Below are 16,354 nucleotides of genomic sequence, written 5' to 3'. Positions count from 1 at the left end.
CATTTAAAAAAAAACGGAGTTTCTGGCACTGCCTTCTCAGTGGTTTGTGTTCAAGCTTGCAAGCCACTCTTTAGTTGTCTAAGGAAATGATTTTTTGTCTTCATAATGTCAAAGAAGTTTGTTTGCAGATGACGTTAAAAAAAAATGATGCTGAAGTCTACGAAATCATTTTTCCCGCTGGCGTTGGAGAAGAACATTACGGTTGCATATGTAGGCTTCACACCATCTTAGAGTAACAGTGACCTGGTTTATTTTCCAATCATTTAGTCAGAAATATTAGTTCTCCTTTAATTGTGTCTATCCGAGGCAGATCCAGTTCTCTCCTTAAGAGTCTCAAAGCTGCCTCCCTCTGTCTTTGCCCCACTACTATGTAATATTTTACCAAGTAATGTTATTTGAAATCTCACTTTCCTAAATGTAAAGAACTTTTTAAAAATTTCTTTTTACCCCATTTCCTATACTCATATTTTCCACAGTCCATGAGATATAAAATAAATATAAGGAAAATTGTAAGCTTTTGCTACATCATAGGATAAACTTACCTTTCAACTGCATTACAGGAAAACTTAAAGTACCGAGCTAGCCCCTTTGCCTAATCTGCACACAAGTGTTAACAAGCGTCTATCTAAAAACTGCATGATGTTAAGTGAAAAGATCTAGGCAGTTCTTTAACATATTCTAAGAGTATATTTGTGATCATCTGACTTAAATTATAGTCTCTGTGATGTCCAGAAATTTATTTTGCCTCACAGAGACTAAGTGTGGCACCGCCAAGAAGTACAATATAATTCTGCAGGAGGAAGGTGCAGACACGGATAACTGCTCTGGGGAAAGACCAGCCACACCTATCAAAACAGGGCTACAGAAAACAAGTAATGGGTCCAATGTGAGCCTCCAAGCATAAGTTACAGGGGCAAAGCTCCAAGCTGCAGCCTTCAGTTTGCAATGGAGCTGCTTCTCAAGAGGGCAGCTCTTTGGAGGGGGCTGGGGAGAGGGTTGTCCAGGGATTTAGTTATGTAGCGGTGGTTAAAACTCGTGAGGCCAGCTGGTGGAATAAAAGCGTTGGTAAAGTTTTTTCTGAATAGGAGATGTCAATCCCACATATTTGCACAATTGCAACACAATCCGTCTATTTGGTCTGTTCTACGTCCACAGGGGAGGCCTCTTCCAGGCACCAACATAGAGTCAGAGAGGGGAGAAGAGCTTCTTCCTCTACCCTCTCAGGTTCAGTGTCTGGGGCCTTGCAAAATAAACTGACAAGAGACAGATTAACAGGAGAAAATGATTAATTTAATATGCATATGGAGGGGCTTCACAGAAATGAAGTGAAAACCCCAGACGCAGTCAGACCTGGAGGCTTATATACTATTTTAACAAAGGGCTATATATTTGTGGAGAAGTGACAAGACATGGGAAAGAGTTTCAGGCTTCTAGGGGCAATCAATTGTGAGAAGGTAAATACATGGGGAAAACTAATGGAAGATAAGGATTATTTCAGTAAGATTTGTTTATGGAGATTTCAGTTAATGCATCTCCAGTGATAAGAATTGTCTTCTCTTCCTGATACGTAGAGAGGGGACACCTTCACAAAGGGAAATTTGTGCCCTGCTTTTAGGCAAATAGGGGAGAGTAGAGAGCTTTTTCTGTCTACTGTTTCTCAATTGCCTTCAGCTCAAAATAATTGTTATGCCAAAGTGGCATATTTGGGGACAGCATGTTCTGATCCCCTTCCATGAGTATATGATTGTAGAAGTGAAAACTGGGGACACTGAGGATGTTAATCCCCTCACTATAAAATGGCACCTCATTAGCCTTTCTGAATCACTTTTAGTAAAACATTCAGAATAGCACACCCATATAAATTCAGTCTACCTTACTATTCATTGTGTACTGTCTGCCCAGAATTGCGTACTTGTCAAGACACAAGCTGTGCATTTAAATGAGATCTGTTTTTGAAAAACTAAGATGGACCATTGTTTATATTTTATTTCGTTCAAGGGTGAACACAAATCGGTGTTATGAGACTGTCTTGTTTCTTGGTTTCTTTTGAATGGTAACAGAGGATAGGGGTAGGACTCACCTCATCAGAATGTCAACGTGTGACCAGAGCCTCCCCAGTAAATGGACCCTCCAGACCAAGGCTGGAATCTCAGCCTGCCTGACAGGGTCTTGGCTCAGTGGAAAATGTATTCTCTCCATCATTGTCCACCTTGTTAGAAAGGTTTTAGAAATACACATATCAAGGTATGCATTCATAGCACTTAGGGGTAAGAAATAAGTGGGAAAACCCACACCCATACTTCGAAGTCTATGTCTCTATAAATACTGTATTTTAAGGGATTACATCAGTGGTTCTCAAGAGGAGGAAAGTGATTCTGCCCTTCAGGGGTCGTTTGGCAAAGCCTGGAGACAGTTTTGGTTCTTACAACTAGAATGTGGGGGATGCCACTGGCATCTGGTGAGTAGAGTCCAAGGATGCTGCTAGACATCCTGCAATGCCTGAGACAGCCCCCACAACAGAGAATGATCCAGCCCCAAATGTCAATAGTGCCTTGATGGAGAAAACTTGCTTTCCATCACCGTGTACCACATGTCAGTGTGCATCCACCCCTGCCTCCCAGCCACGGCTCCAAAAACAAACCACCACCACAGGCCACCCGGAGACACCATGCCAGATATTTAGAAAGAGACCCAAGCCTTCAATCAATTCATAAGAATCTTATGTGTTTTTAAACAAACACACTGACTCATCAGTAAAGATATTTGAGCTTTTCTTTTTTATTAGACTCAAAGTGGATTTTTCATGGGAAAAAAAGTCATCTGTGATGAGCGGACACAGGCAGTTCTGTATAAATTGTCACTCACTCTCCTTATTTTGAAAGCTCTTGCTAACTGACAGACAGTTCTCATCCCCAGATTCCCCTGCTACAAGCTTCTTTTGGTTTCTCTCAGTGTTTCTTTTGGTTTTGTTTAGACTCCTAATTTGAGTTTAGGGAACATCCCCTGAGCCATTCTGGGATCAGTCCTTTGAATGTTGATCCTTGGATAGATCATTAAAGAGCCATTAAGAGCTGGCAGTGGTGTCCCTTTGTAGAATAAAGTCAGCGTTTTCACCCGCTGAGAGTAGCCCTGGTAATCCATTGTTTCTATTTCTTGGAGGAAGTAGCAGATTTTTGTAACTGAAAAGCAAAGCCACCTGGTAGATTTCTGAAGTAAATAGAGTCTCCAATCTCCCAATTCTTTTATAAATAATATTGGGAATCTGGGGACGTCCCTGCACCCTATATTTCTTGAAATGGAGGGAGGGAGTAGCAAATGTATTAGAAAGTAAAGGTAGATGAGAATTGTTCTAGTAATAACTTCTCAAAAAACTAGTTTCAAAAAAACTACTTAGGTTGATTATGGACAAAGGTCAGCCTCCTGTTTGTATCCAGGCAACACAATTATTAGCCAGGATGTAGATGAGTGGGATTGTTGATAGAGACCACTTATAGTCAATGTTATTTTTGGATACATCATTGTCGTACAAACAAATCCTATTCTAGCTTTCCAGGCCCTCCCTGGTCTAGAGCAGCACTGTCCAATAGAAATATAGTGTGAGCCATATAGGTAATTAAAATTTTTCAGGTAGCAAAATTAAAAATAAAAGAAAAAATAGATCAAATTAACTGTAATAATATATTTTATTTAACCCAATATATCCAAGTTATTATCATTTCAACATGTAATCGATATTTTAAATATTATTATACATTCTTTTTTCATACTAACCTTTTGAAGTCTGGTGTGTATTTTTACATCTACAGCACACCTCAGTCAAACTTACTACATTTCCGGTGATCAATAGTCACATGGAGCTGGTGGCTATCATATTGGACAGCACAGCCCTGCCTATTTCTTCAACTCCTTCTATTTTTTCACTCTCCCTTGTAAAATTTACATTCCAGCCTTAGTGAACTTCTTTAAACTCCATAGCCCCAAGTGTTGTTCTTTCTTATTTCTTGGTTTTTGTACGAATCTCTCCCTGGAACTCTCTCCATAATCCCTCCCACACTACCTGGCCAATTCCTGCTTATTCTTCACAAAAGTTGATTTTTTTCTGGAGAAAACTGTTGAGGGGGGAAATGTTTCCTCTGCTCTCTTAGTTTTAGTGATTGGAGGCCTGTGAATGTAAACTGACAAAGGACAAATTAGCAAGAGAACAGACAGAGTTTATTTACATGTGCAACACCTACACACGGTAGAGCTTGGTGATGAGTAGCTCAAAGAGGTGGTTAGAATTGGGGACTTATATACCTAACTTAGTAGGGGAAATGGAGTGGGCAGAAAAGATGTCTATGGGAAGAACAAATAGATTTCTTTAGGAAAGTCAAATGGGTTTTTAGGAAAACAAATGGTAGATTAAAAAAAGTTTATGGTAATGTTTGCTTATGCAGGTGCAAGTAGTCTTTCTGTCTTCTTCATGACCGTGAGACTCCTCTGGAGAGGGGATTTATAGTAGGTTGACTCTCGGTTTCTCTCCTAGGAGTAGAAGCCACCCTGAAAAGGGAATTTATGGCAGTTCTCATTTCTCAGAAGTTTCTGCTTTTGGTCAGATGAGGGAAGCTCTGAGAAGACTTCCTTCTGCATCTGTTGAATCTCAAATGTCTTCAGCTTAAAATACTGTTAAGCCAACTCCATAGTTCCAAGTGGGTGCCCATAGGACCATGGAAGAGGTTAGGTTTTACTACTTCATGCTCTAATACTCCTTCTACCTCCCATTCCATAGTTCTCCTTCACTTTATTATCCTCTCAAGTTTAGTGTTTTTCTTCCCAAATGGACTGTAACCCCTAGGAAGGTAGGAGCAGCTCTGCGTATCCTGTGTGTTAATGTGAACTTATCATCTAGGATAGTGGACTGGCACATAATAGATACTTAATAAATATTGTGGAATGAATCAACCAAGTATAAATACTCTTGGAGGAGAGGAAAAACATTATTTTCTCCTACCCTTCTAAGTTTTCAGCTGCGGCCTCTATTACAAAAGACAGATTAACAAGAGAAAAGCATACATATGTATTTAATATAAGTTTTACATAACACAAGAGCCTTCATAAAGAAATGAAGACCCAAAGAAGTGGTTAAACCTGAGTGTTTTTATGCTAGGTTTGATGAAGAGCTACAAATACTACTTAACAATAAAAACCAATGGAGTAAGGATACGTGTTACAACATAGATGACACTCAAAAATGGTTTATTTAGTGAAAGCAGTCACACACAAAAAATCGCATATTGTATGATTCCATTTATATGAAGTATCCAGAAAAGACAAATCTATAGAAACAGGAAGGAGTTGTCTGGGGCTGGGGTAGGAACGAGGATAAACTGTGAAAAAGCACAGGGGTCTTGTTGGGATGATGGAAATATTCTAAGACTGACTTCTGGTGATGGTTGCAGAACTTGGTAAATTTACTAGAAATCATTTAAAATAGATGACTTTTATGATATGTAAACTATACCTCAATAAAGTTGTTAAAGATTCAAAAATAATGACACTTTTTAAAAGACACAATTTAAAAAGGTATACATATCCAGTATGAACTCAACTAGTTGAATGCTATCTCTATCTGCCGAGCATCCATCTATAAATATATGTATCAAACTCTTAATAATGGTTATCACTTCGTTTTTTAATTATAGGTGATTTTTTCTTAGATTCTTTTAGTATCTAAATTTTCTACATTTAGCATTTGTTACTTAATTAACTTACAAACTAAAAAAAAAAAACTTTTTCGGGTCCAGCCCTGAGGCCGAGTGGTTAAGTTTGTTCGCTCTGCTTCGGTGGCCCAGGGTTTCGTCAGTTCGAATCCCAGTCGCGGACATGGCACCGTTCATCAAGCCATGCTGAAACGACATCCCACATGCCACAACTAGAAGGACCCACAACTGAAAATACACAGCTATGTACTGGGGGGCTTTGGGAGAAAAAGGAAAAATAGAATCTTTAAAAAAAAAACTATTTAGAAAGATGAAGGACAGTTTCTGTTCTACAGAGAATATCCTGGCCTTCCAGAAAGGCTGGACCTTGGTGTTCAACACTCCTACAGCATATATGTCTCATCATAGAGTACTTGCTTGTGAGAGATTAAATTTGCAATTGAATGATTGACTCTTTGGATGAATAAAGTCTATGTATGTGTGTGTGTGTGTGTGTGTGTGTGTGATTCAAGTGAATAATGATCTAATTCCAAAGAGGAGGACCAGAGACCCTAGCTTCCAAAAACAAGAAGAACTGTATTTATTCAGGATGTTAATGATTTTGTCATTAAGGGTTGACAGTGGAACTCTTTTTGTTTCTAGAGAATCAGGTCTGAGTTCATCCATGCATTCTTTTAGAGGCGTGACCTTTCAAGGGTTGAAGTAAGAGCTTTAGCATGAAGTATTAGAGATTTCAATTGGAGTCAAGTAAAAGGAAATGACTACAATTGAATACAAACATGACAAAGTTTATTAAAAGCTGATTACTGTTAAAGGAGTTTATGAGTTCAGTTAAAACTATATTCTCCTTTTAGTGTCACACAAATGACTCTCATTATATCAGGATTGTTTCCTTAATCCAGCTTCATCCAGCACCCCAGATTTGACACTTTATTGCTCCCTTACCACAAGGGGAAATTCCACGTTCAAATTTGTCCATGTATCAATTCCAACATCTTGGTTAAACAGCGCTTTCAAGGTATTTGTTATATGAGAAGTTTAACAATTTTGCTTCTAAAAATAAGTTGTATTTTCATGTATTTTTAAAAATATTAATGTCCTGGAAAAAGCTAGTGATAGTATAGCATAGTATATTACATGCACATCACAATTTTTCTTTTCTGATATCCTGGTCTCCATTGAACTATATCCTACTATTTCAGTGATTAAAATGTGAAGTTATTATTAAAGTTATTATTATTATTCCCACCTGTGACTAATTTGGAGACTAATTATTTTAATGAGATATCTTCTTATTTTTTTAAAAGAAATTGTATTTTATGTTGCTGGTGCTATTTTGCTTTTACAAATGAAAAAGAAAGTTCTTATTTTTACATCCCTTAAATACTTTACTTTGTATCAATTAAATGCTTACAAATAGCTAAACAATAAATTCTTCCAACAAACAGAAAAAGTAAAAAGTGCTAGGGAGCATTCTAATTAGCTTTCAATTATCTAAAAAAAAAATTAGGTCAACCTTTCTGACAACCAGCTCAGGTTATTGTCCTCCGAGGTTCCATTTGAAATACTTTTTAATTTTCTATGAACATTCATTATAAGAATATTATAAACTCACTGTCTTTAAAAAGTTAAATTGCAATTCTATCAGTAAAATAACTAATATTCGCATTTTGATGTGGCTTCTCTTAGAATGTTTTTAATACAGATACAAACATAAAACGTAATTCGTTTCTCGGCAAAGATTTATTCAACAAATGTTTATTGAGTGTCTATTATGGGCCAGTGTTATTTCTACTGGGTGGCACCATATTTGCTATTCTGTCGACTCACCATTTACTATCATTTGAATGTCCTTCCATGTCAATAAATTTCGATCTGCTATATCATTTTAATGGCTGCATAATTATGACATATTGTACTTTCCAAAATGGCGACAGCAAACCATTCCATTCACCCCTCTCACTTTCTGAACTTTGTCATGCCCCACCAAGAGGTAGAATCTACGTCCCCTGACCCTGAACCTTGGTGAAGTTTTATGACTGCCTCAATCCAACAGAAGTGATGCCATACAACTTCCAAGAGAGATCATAAAAGATGATATGGCTTCTGCCTAGCCCTCTCTTGGGCCACTCACCCTGGGAACCCAGCCATCATGTTGTGAGGAAGCCCACGCCACAGAGGAGAGGCTGTTGTAGGTGTTCTAGCCAACAGCCCCAGCTAAAGTCTCAGGTAACAGCCAGCATCAACTGCCAGCCATGTGACAAGCGAGTATTCAGATGACTCTAGCCTTCAAGCCACTGCAGCAGAAGCCAAGTAGAGCAGGTTTGGCTGTCCCCGCTGAACACTTCTAAAAATGCAAATGGCTTGTTTTAAGCCACTAAGTTGCCAGGTGGTTTGTTACACAGCAGTAGATAATTGGAATAACAATATTCCTTTGAAGGACCATACCACAACTTTTGTAGTATTTTATGGAAAACTTTATGTAGTAAAATATGGACTTTTGTCCATATTTTTGGACATTTCTGTTACTAGTGTTTTGATGTTGTTGTTGCTTTGCTAATATAAACATCAGTGTCTGTGTATCTCTGAACACAACCAGATGTGTAGCATTATTTCCTCTATACTATTTCCCAAAGGTAGAAGTACAGGTCAAATGATATGCATATTTTAAGGGATTTTGATGCAAGTTTGGAACAGTTCACTTTAATGTAGTGTAGAAGCTCACAGATATGTATGGTTTCGAAATAGTTAAAATACTTTGGCAAAATCAATCACTAGAAATTCAATAACGGAAAAGGAAAGATCATTGAGTATGAGAAAAAACTGATAGTTCTATCAAAAACAAGTTCTGGCTTTTAAGTTAAAGACAATACGCTCAGTATTTAAATTAGAGAAAAAGTGATTATGCAAACCTGAATGTTGAGAGTGAGAGTCTCTTATTCAGGTCTGATTATGTATTTGTCACATATGATCCCCAGATGGATCCCAAGTACAGTCATGCACCACATAACAATGTTTCAGTCAACAATAGATCACATATAGGACGGTGGTCCCACAAGATTAGTCCCATACAGCCTAGGTGTGCAGTAGGCTATACCATCTAGGTTTGTCTAAGTACACTCTATGATGTTCACATAGCGATAAAATTGCCTAATGATACATTTCTCAGCACATATCCCCGTCATTAAGAGATGCATGGCTGTATCTTAATTAAGTACACTTAGTCACTTAATATATCATACTTCATAGTAAGATAACCTTTATTAGATGCATTTTAACAGCTAGAACTTAAAGGTATCTTCAAGTCTAGAAATTTCTAGAGCTCTCTGAAGACCAAATAATTCTACTGCAGTCTGAAGACCTTGTCTTGAGTAGGGTTTTACTCTGAGTCAACAATGTCAGGGGGCCAGCCGGGTGGCACAGCGGTTAAGTTCACATGTTCCGCTTCGGCGGCCCGGGGTTCACCAGTTCAGATCTTGGTTGCGGACATGGCACCACTTGGCAAGCCATGCTGTGGTAGGCGTCCCACATATAAAGTGGAGGAAGATGGGCACAGATGTTAGCTCAGGGCCAGTCTTCCTCAGCAAAAAGAGGAGAATTAGCAGCAGATGTTAGCTCAGGGCTAATCTTCCTCAAAAAAACAAAACAAAACATAATGTCAGATGATCAGATGCAATGGTTTGACTGGTTGTGGAGAATAGACAAGAGCTGAGAGTTACTGTGTGACTGTAGCTGATATTAATAATTATTACCTAAAAATGTGAAGTGGAGAAGTTTAAAGGCAATGTTTTCATGTTAAGTGCTGCAAATTTTTAAAGTGTCATGGTCATTCTAATATCAATTGTCTTTACTAATTATGTGTGTGTATTACCTGTCACCTTCCAATATGATAATATTAATAATAATAATAATACCTAGATTGGTATAGTAGTTTAGAGTTTACACAGTGTTCCCATATTTATTTTCGTTGTTTTATTTAATCTTCAAAACAAAGCCAAGAGGTCATCACCTTGTAGATGATGAAAGCAAGTCCAGGGAAGTTAAGTAACTTGAACACAAGTATTCTGATCTCAACATCTTTTAAAGTAGAAACCAGGGGCATCTACCTCATCTGCTTAAGACTGTCTCTTGCATTATGCTAAAATTCATCACACAAAGTAGAGGTCGGCAACTTTTTTCTATAGGGGGCCAGATAGTAAACATTTTCCGCTTTGTGAGCCACATGGTCCTCTACTGCAGCTACTCAGTTCCGCCACTGTAGTGTCAAGGCAGCCATGGACAATATGCAATGAATGGGCATGACTGTGTTCTAAGAAAGCCTTTTTTTACAAAAACAGGCAGAGGGCCTTTTTGGTCCTTAGGCCATATTTTGCCAACCCCTGAAATAAAAGAATGAGCAAACAGAGGAATCTCATGTCCATTTCTGCCCTTCCCACCCCATTCACTCCTTCTCCCTATAAGAAACTAATCTTACTAGATCCTTATGTATCCTTCCAGGGTTCCTTTTTTTGCAAATACAGACATATGCCTATACAGACTTTTAGTCTCAGCCCCATGCCTTCTTCTGCACTTTGATTTGATTACCTGGACATTCGTCCATATTGGTACATCGAGATGTGACATTCCCTCCTGCAGTTACATAGTACTTTACTATGTAGATATGCCACAGATTAATCAATCTACTGCTGGGTACTTGTGTGGTTTCCTTCATTTTGCTTGAACATGTGACATTTTATGCTTGTACTGGTGATTCTGTGGAATAGATGCCTAGAAGTGGTATTACTGGATGGAAGGGTACATACATCTGTAAATTTATTACTTATTGCCAAATCCCCTCCATATTTGTGGTAGCATTTTTCTACTCCCTCCAGCCACCTATGAGAGCACCTGTTTCCCCAGAGCCTCACCAATGGTGTATGGGGCCAAACCTTTGGATTTAGTCCACTCTGGTAGACAAGAAATATCTCAGTATAGTTTTAATTTGTATTTATTCTACTGTAAGTGAGAAAGAATATCTTTCCATACATTTAAGGGTGAATTGTATATCTCCTCTGTTTCATAATCTTTGCACAATTTTTCTTTTGGGTGTTAGCTTTTTCTGTTTTCAAACTTTAGGCACTTGTTAAACATGAAGGAGATGAGCTCTCTGTTCCAGTTCATCATGTCTTATGCTTATGCTATTTTTTTGCCATGCATAAGTTTTTGACTTTTATATAGATACATCTACCGATCACTCATAGGTAGATAGATAGATAGATAGATAATAGAGTACAGATGTAGATGATATAGATGTAGCTATATATGATATGGATATAGATATAGATAATAAAGATGTATAGATGTAGATATAGATATGGTCTGGATTTTTTATTCTCCTTGTGCTGAACATCTGAAATTTAACTGGGAGAAAAGGATAGGGGTGATGATGACACTCATAAAGATATTAGAGCTTTTATTTGTAAGTAATTTTGTTTTAGAAGTTCAAATGGATTTACTGAGCATTATTTTAAGGCTGGTGAGATTTAAGTGAAAGCCAGTGACGCATACTGGTACAGCGAACAGCTAAGCATCGGAAAGAGAGCCAGCCCCGATGGCCTAGTGGTTAAAGTTCAGCGCTCTCACCGCTTCAGCAGCCCAAGTTCACTTCCTGGTCACCAAACCATTCCACCTGTCTGTCACTTGCCATGCTGTGGTGGTGGCTCACATAGAAAAACTCGAAGGACTTAGAATTACGATATACAACCGTGCACTGGGCTTTGGGGAGGAGAAAAAAAAGAGGAAGATGGGCAACAGCTGTTAGCTCAGGGCCAATCTTCCCTGCAAAAAAGTAAAAAAAGACATAGGATAGAGCAAAATGGTCAAGTTAATTCAAAAGCTATATACTACTTGATAATGAAGAAAAGGAAAATCTTTTATAGTCAAGAAAAATGTGATATTAAATGAGTTCCAGTTAAATCTGAAAGTCTGTATACAGACACTTTAAATATCTTTGCAGTTGCTTACCTATAATTTTAATGTAAAATCTCTTAAGTCACATATAACAGAAAGACATTAGTATCATTGTGCAAGTGTTTAATAGTGATATAAAAAATAAAATTTTCCTTTTGAAGGTTGATGTTTTGCTGTCAAGTGATAACTTTTAGAATATTGAATTCCGCGCTTTTGTTTCATCTGAATTTTCTACCCTGTACAGTCATATCTCATCCTACTTCCATTAACCCAGCAAAGGGGAATCAGAAAATTGAAGGACAGATAAGTTATAGCATTTTCTATGCACCCCGGGCTCATTTTTGCTGCTGAGATGGCATTGTCACCAAGCAGAGGCAATTTTCTTTAGAGAGGAGAGGCTGGATGGGGGCCTGGGGTAGGGGGTGCAGACAGAACCGTGATGTCACAGATTGCATTGTCTCTTGGGAAACTCATCCATCAAACCGTCACCTCTGATTCTATGCGGGGTCACTATGGAAAGAGGTGGCATGCCCCAGTTTGGGCATTCTGAAGTGTTAGTATGTAGTAGAGCTGGTGGTGTGAAGCCGATTCATTTGGTTTCAAAGGCCCAAATGGCACGCTGCCGAACAGAGACACAAGCACTGCAGCGTCTCCTTAGAAATAATGACTCCAAGGCAAACAGCCCTCATTGCAAATTATAGAACTGTGCCATCTGCTTGTCTCCTCTTTGATTTATTCAGTTCAGGGTTTTAAATGATGTAATAGGAAGGTAAGTCTTCTATTTAAAAACTTGAGGGGAAAGGGAGGAATTCCAGATTGATTATAGCATGTCTAAAATATGTATAAGATATTTGCCTTAAGTTAGAAGGGGATCTGGATTGATAAGGTGTGAATATTGTTGTGAAATGCAAGAGTGAATCCTGTCCTGGGAAGATAAGGTAAACTTTAGATTTCAAAAAAGGTCATGCCTTACTGTTTAGCAATTTACTTTTATTTAATATTTTAAAAATACAAATTTTTGTAAAAACCGTAATTTTCAGGATCTTTGATAGAGCAGGTAGATCCACATTTTCGTATCTGATATTCTGCATTTTCTTGATGTTTTCAGTTTATTTTCAGTTTGGGGATAAATTAAAAACAAACAGTTGTATAAATTGTCAGGGCTTTTGAAGTGCTAGGTAAATTTGGGCAGCTTCTAGCTGATTTCTGCATAACTTGTTTGAAATCGTTCTGTTCTGGGAGGGAGTGTAAAGGGGTGTAGAACTCGGATGAACTTTTAGGCTGAGCCTCCTCTCCCATCCCTGAGAGATATCGACTGGTGTTTGGAGGGTGTAGAAAGAGCAAACGCCCATCTCCATGCCCTACCAGGGACCCGTCCATTCTGGCCTTGGTACTTCGCGTCCTGTCGCTGAAGGGTGCAGAGGGCCGGTTTGATACCTCTGTGAGGATTCGCCTCACAGGAATTAATGCCAGCAAACACCTCCCTCCCCCCCTCCCCTCCCGCTCCCCAGGAGAGGCGCTTCTGCAGAAGTCATTTGGTGTGTGTGTGCCGGTTTTCCTTGTGAGGGGATTAGAGAATAGGAGAGTGCTTTGTGAGAAAAATCCTGGGAGAGGTTGCTGGGAGAAACCAAACAGAGGGAAGGAAGACTTCAGCTTTCTTGGTCCCCTCAGTGAAGTGACTCTAAGAAACCCAGTTGCCTGGCCTAGAGCAGCTGGGGGGTTGTTTTCTTTCGTCTGCCATAGGAGAAACTGGTAAGGCTCATTTTTTCTACTGCTCTGGGATGCTACTATAATTGCTTTATTAAAGTGCCGGTGTTGGAAGGAAGGGAAATTGGTTAGTGATTCTGGGGACATCCTGCATTGTCTCTGCCTAATGTATGAGAAAGGCGTAGTTTCCTGCACAAAGAGCCGGTAGCCATAGCATAATTTTACTTTTCCCAAACTTGATTAGCATCACTTTTGAGCAACTGACTTAAATAAAACATATGCACATGCAGAAACAATACTCCCTATAGGAATGCACCTATTTATAGGAAAATCATATTTTTTAAGCATTTATATCTAAATGTGATTAGTTTAGGGGTACAGCTGCATGGGGTGGGAGAAAATCAAGCCTTTCTGGAAAATTCTAAATTGTTTGTTTCCTGTGACAATGCATATTTCACTTGCTTTGTAACTAGGGCTGTTGGACCAAAACCACTACTGATAAACCAAGTAGTCCCAAGAGTGAGTTCCAGGCAGCGTGAGATAAGGGGAGAGTGGTCCCGCTAACGTGAGGAAAATGGAATTTGAGCTAGTCGTGAAGAACTTTATATTCTCTATTTGTTACTCAGCCAGTGTTCAAATCAGATAGAAGAAATGAGGAAGCTGCACCAGAATCAGAAAGAATAGGTACCTCGTCTCCTTCAGCATTTTCAAGGAATCAGCTTGCTCAGAGAGCCTCATTGATGGGCAAATGTTACTTCTTACTCTCGAATTGCATTCTGTTATTTTTAGAATTGATTTCGGTATTTGTGTGGAGATATATATATACATATTATACATATTATTTATATGTATACACACACACACATAAATATATCCTTTTATTATATCCTGGGAAACTTGAGCCTGAATAGTTTAGAAACGTGTTAATTCACTTTGAGGCAAATTATCCCTCAAGCAAACTACTCAAGTCCTTCTGAGTTGGAGTATGTGTGGGGAAGATATAAGTGACAGATAGATAGTTGTTGTTTCGGTGATGGACAAGTCCAGAAGCCTGTCCTCAGAGCTGAGAACCAAATTCCTGCAAACCCTGCCGGCCCCGCCCCCACCCTAAGGAGCGGGTGGTAATCTTTGTTGTAGTGGTGGTTTTTCCCTGAGAAAGTTTGGATGCTGCCTAATGTAGCTGTCTCTCTACATTTTTTTCCTCCTCGTTAAAATAAAACTCAAATCCTTGCTCTATGCAAAGTTCTGATGGTAGATGTTTAGTTTTTAAACTTAACATATACCAAATAATACCCTTATTATTATTCCAGTTGAATCTGTGCCTCATGAAAACAAATGATCAAGTAAAATGATTCAACACCAACTGATTACCCAGATCTGCAACTTTAACATCATTTGAAATTAGGCCCATAGAGTTTTTCTACTTAATTCTGCAGTCTTAAAACGACCTGATTATAAGAATATTCAAACACTGAAAATGTGTGGCATTTATTTCATTAATAACAGTTTTTTTTAAGTATATAACTAGTTAAAGTTTTTTTGCATGCATATTAATATGAATGCCTGAAAAAAAATGCTCTCTTTACAATGAGTGAATTATTTTCCTGCCCTATCCTTTGCAAAAAGACGAAAGCCAATTCCCTTTCAGTTTCAGTTTTCATTATTCAACTGAAAATGCTAATTCAACCAAACAGTTCTATCTTTGCCTTTAGGAATTGTTTACGGAATGCTGGCAGTTAATTTGGGGGTCCTGAATGTGAGATAACAGTTAATCAATTTATCTGTGATCTCTGAGGATGCCTGGGAGGTTTTCAAGTTGTGATCAATGTTATTTACTATTCTCTGCTGCATGCTTATTCCAGTTTCAAAGACTATTTACCTTCTTAATATTTGAGCCCGAGAGCATCAAGTTTATTAGAATTGATTTTCTTTCCAGGTTGATCTCTTCAAATACTTTTGCTGGTTATTTTTCACTACCACCTTATGAGATTTTCATTCATCTGGCATATATTTATTGAGTGTCACTAGTGGGGCCCATGTCTGCTGTTAGAGATGAAAACTATATTTTGGTGGGGCTCCCTGCAGAGGTGGCCAAGGCTAGAAGGGAAAAGACCAACTTTTGTTATTCTAACAATTCTGCACATGTTCGCATGGTTTGATGGCGACTGTGGTTTCAGCAACAACAGAAAATGCTCATTCTTCTGAATTATTGATACATTAAAATATATTACTAGCTACTTAGAACCTGGGAATTGAGTTAATCAATAATCCTCTCACATTGCACAAGACCTGCTGTGTGTTATTCTCATTGCTGGGCGTTTAAATAATTCAAAAGTAAGATTTCTCATGAATTAATCTGGCCATTGCTCAAGTTGGGAAAAGATGGACCAAAACGTTTTAGCAAGCTTAATCTTTACAGCTTAAAAATTACTGTTTCTTCTCATTTTTCCTTTGATATATTGGTTTTTTCTTAGATGGTTTTTGTTAAATGTTTTTGTTTGTTAAATGATATATCACAGTAAGGTACATAATTAATAATATCAATAGGAACAGGACATCATGGGAAAGAAATGAGCATTTCTTGAATCCACCATGTAGAAGCCACTGCTCTGGCATCTTCACAAGCATGCTATCGCTTAATCTTCTCAACAATTCTGCAAAATAGATGTTATTATGTCCATTTTAAAGATGAGGACACGGAGGCCCAGAGAATTTAAGAATGAAATCATGCCATGCAACTACTACGGCAGAAAACCCAGATCTGTCCCGTGCTCCACAAAAGCACTTTTTAGCCACTTCTATATTGCTCTCTTAACCTGTGTCTTTCTTCCCAGATCCCATATCAATTGATCATGCCCTACAGCTTATCTTAATGCTTCCAGAGAGTCTCCCTTGACAGTTTTAGCCTGTTCTCTGACTTCCTTTAGGTGCTGTACATGTTATGTGTAAAAACTGCTTTCAAAATGTCAAGGTAGAAACAACATATTAGATTAAAATAC

General features: G+C 38.3%; 1 protein-coding gene across 3 annotated transcripts in view; it reads left to right on the top strand.

Annotated features, from left to right (window-relative positions):
- The window catches only part of MID1 (midline 1), a 346,750-nt gene that overhangs the window by 121,628 nt on the left and 208,768 nt on the right, over positions 1 to 16,354 (top strand). The window contains exon 1 of one of the 3 annotated variants that reach the window (XM_023633600.2): positions 13,186 to 13,400. The exons of the other annotated variants lie outside the window; for them this stretch is intronic. The gene's annotated coding sequence lies outside the window, so the exon portion shown is untranslated. Of the gene's footprint in view, positions 1 to 13,185; positions 13,401 to 16,354 lie in introns of those variants that run through there. 3 annotated transcript variants of the gene reach the window in all.

Source organism: Equus caballus, chromosome X (assembly GCF_041296265.1).
Source record: "Equus caballus isolate H_3958 breed thoroughbred chromosome X, TB-T2T, whole genome shotgun sequence".
In the NCBI taxonomy this organism is placed as follows: Eukaryota; Metazoa; Chordata; class Mammalia; order Perissodactyla; family Equidae; genus Equus; species Equus caballus.
This window is presented reverse-complemented; position numbering and strand designations above follow the sequence as displayed.